Source organism: Wasmannia auropunctata, unplaced genomic scaffold, assembly GCF_000956235.1.
Source record: "Wasmannia auropunctata unplaced genomic scaffold, wasmannia.A_1.0 LD335249.1, whole genome shotgun sequence".
Taxonomy (NCBI): domain Eukaryota; kingdom Metazoa; phylum Arthropoda; class Insecta; order Hymenoptera; family Formicidae; genus Wasmannia; species Wasmannia auropunctata.
Genome location: NW_012027641.1, coordinates 3,338 through 6,947, shown reverse-complemented (window position 1 = coordinate 6,947; position 3,610 = coordinate 3,338).

Sequence of the window (3,610 nt, the reverse complement as noted above, 5' to 3'; positions counted from 1 at the left end):
CCCCCCCCCCCCTCTATCTCAGAAAATAGGAGGGAAATTTCCTAAAAGTTTTGTATTTAAAGTTTTTTTATCCAGTTAGTATTTTCTGAGATAGAGGGGGGGTCCGATACTTTATGAACACCCTGTATATATGGTAGACGAAGGTCAGCCAAGTTGTGTAAGTTTCTTTTTTTAGATTTTTATTGTCTATCTTTCATGTGTGACATATTTTCACTATTTAAAAATTTTTTAAAATATTAAAAAATTCTTGAAACATCTATCTACATTATAATTGACGGTTTTATAGTTATTTTAATAAACATTGTTTATTAAATATTTTATTTTCAATTTTAAATAAAAATGAATGAAAGAATTGTTTGTACTTTTTTGTACAAAAGAGAAAATCTTTTTAAGGCTTTAGGTACTTCAAAGTAGGTAAATGTTTAAAGAAAAAAAATAATTTAATAGACATAGATTTGATACGTCTGTATGAGACTTTAGCGATATGTTAATCTTTTTAAGAAATGTCTTTGTGACCTCTCGAAGCTCGAGCTCTAATTACTTTTTTTAAGAGTGGAAAGTTATAATAGATGAACAATTTTGCTGATTATATAATTATGAACACATCTCATTTTTTTTTCAAATGTAACTAATTAGAGGACTAACACTTCTTCTAGAGTATAAAATTTAATAGATTTAAAAACTTTTACAAAAACAAATGAGAGATTGATAGGTAGATAGAAAAAAGACAGAGAAAAATATAACCGAGAATAGGAAGAGAAAATTTATTTTGACATATTTTTATATGAAAATACTGTCCAGAAAGAATATAAAAATTTCGTTGCTTTTATAAAAATATGTTTTGATGTTACCTCAGCTCTCATTTTTTTTTATTATGGCTCGACAAAATGATAAAATCAAAATGATAAATAAAATTATTGTTTTCTTCCGTCAAAATTCCAAAATTATATTTCCTGAATACCAAGATTATTTTAACTAGGATTTTCGGATTTATTCAGCAAGTAATATTGAGTAAAAGAAAAAGATGAATCCAACAATCCTTGCGTACTCCCTTGTCTAAAACGCTCGAACTCCTTTTTAATATTTATGTAACATATATTAACATAAATTTATTCTTTTAGGTTTCTTTTCTAAAGAAATAACGTATTTTATGTCTCTAAAAAAAATATTCTCATTTGTTACAAAAAATTAAGTTTATTACACAGTATTGGTATTTATTGCAAATAAGAAAGAAATAGAATTCGTTTTACATACCTGACTGCTTTCACTATCCATAACTGTTTCGCACTGGCATACGTTAAATTTCCTTTCAATCTGTTCTCTAATGACTCAGTAGTTAACTGTAATTAATCATCAAGTATTCTTCTTTCTAGATGTTTTTACAGCAAAAACAAGTTTGTGGCAAAGGAGGTTGCCAGTTAAGAAAGATTTCCTCGCATGAATCAGAAATTGTACGATGATGCGACTTTGCTATGTTGTAATAAATGCAGCGCGCAACAGGCGATGCACAGAGTGCTCTATTATACACGAGAAATCTATTTATAATTTCTTTAATTTATTTTTCATGTAACACAAGTAGAAATATTATCGCTTATAGTCTGAGTTTTTAATTCATCGATACATCGAGATCTTATTGCATAAGAATTATATTTTCAACTTTAAATTATTTATTCATATACATAGAAAGAGAAATTATTATGCAAGTTTTGGGTTTGCAATTGATAGGTCGGAATTAAATCGTGTGAAAAAACTGTCATTAATTCTATCACTAATTGTATGCAGCAAGCAGTAAACCGTATTATACAAATGGTCTGAATTTATAACTAAAAACTTTAGATTTTAATAGAGTCTAAAGTCCTATTGTACATAAAAAATAGTTTCTTTAATTTAGTATTTGTATTGTTTTTTTTAATTTAGTATTGTTTTTAATGTAGCATAAATGGAAATATTATTGTCCAAAGTCCGAGTTTCTAACTCATTGTGAATTCAAGATCTTGAAAATTAGAAGTTTGGTAAATTGATCAATGATTTTATTCACACCTTTTCCGTAATGAACGTAATGTTTTAAACTTGTTAACCGTAACGGACACAAAAAATTTCTTTCAAGATTTGAAAATCCTAACATCTATTTAATTTTGATTGCAAGAACACTTCTTCAGCACGTCAAAGTTATAATGCGACAAAGAACGTAAAAATAGTCCTTTTTGTAAATTTCTGCAAATTTTTAAAAATTATAACGTAATAGAGTAATTCTACAACGGATTCGGATTCAGTGTCTAAAAAAATTACAGAAAATGACTAGTTTTGTTATGTTTTTTTGTTGCACTGTGGTATATTCATATATTAAGAATTTCTTACATATCAAGACAATTTCGTTAGCTACAGTCTTTTTCTTCGTTAGTATGATTAATTTGCATATTCGCAAATATATTTATATATGTATATCACTTTCAAAATAAGCAATAATATCTCTGCTAGAAAAATAACAAGATATTATATCATGGTTTTCACTATAATTGTCTGAAAAATTAGTGATTTTATTTTAAGAACATATATAATATCAATAAAAATGTTAAAATAAATGTCTTTAAGAGCCGACGCAGTTCTTGTGGCGCAAATGATCCCTTTATTGAAGAATAGTAGACTCTTGAATTGAGTCCTCTTCAGTACAGATTTTTCTTATATCATCGCAATATAAATTCCATTTCCGATTTGCTCCCTCATTCTTAATAATTTAATAAGAAAACTGATGTGTCAAATTGAAGTGAGATGTCAGTGCTGTAAATGAGATGTCAATGCTTCCTTGATTGGTCAATGAAATGCTTTAAAACATTGTAACATCAAATTGACCACACCCTACTATGTTACGCAAATCGAAATGCCAAGGACGAAAGAGGCCAATTCACTAATTTGCAAAGTTGCTTGTTGCGCAATATAATTGATTGTAAATAAGACTGAAGACTTCGTTATGGAGGAAGACTCAGTATAAGTATTTTACTGAGATCAGACTTCACAGATTTTTATTTTCAGTCTTTATTTTTTGATATTTTTAAATAAAAATCAAATTTGTGGGAGAGGAGATTACACAAATTATGAAAACTTCCTTACATAAATCAGAGGTTGATAATGTGACTTTGCTATGCGGCGCGGAGTGAGCTTAACAAGTATGCGCGCAATAACGGCAAAACAAAAAAATTATCTCTTTTTGTAATTTTTATTCAAAAGAAAGTTAAAAAAAAAATTAAAAGTAAAACATACGTATATATCACTTGTGTGACTAACAATAAGTCGCACTTATTGTTAATTGAGCTGAGGTACGTATATGATTATCTCAATATAGGTTGGATCATTTATAATAGGTTCAATAGTTTGAAATTCTATTGTATATAAAAAATATATTTTGTTTATTTAGTTTGTTCCCCATATAGTATGAATAGACGTCTTCGTTCAAAATGACCATTTTTGCTTCAATGTTGAATAACTCGGTGAAAAAAAATCGCTCATTGCTGATCGGGTACTGAAATTAAAGCTAAAGATTTACGCTTTCGAACGATGTAAACCTCATTTGCGTGCAATTTTTAGTTTAGTTTTTGGAACTTCGCAAACTTGA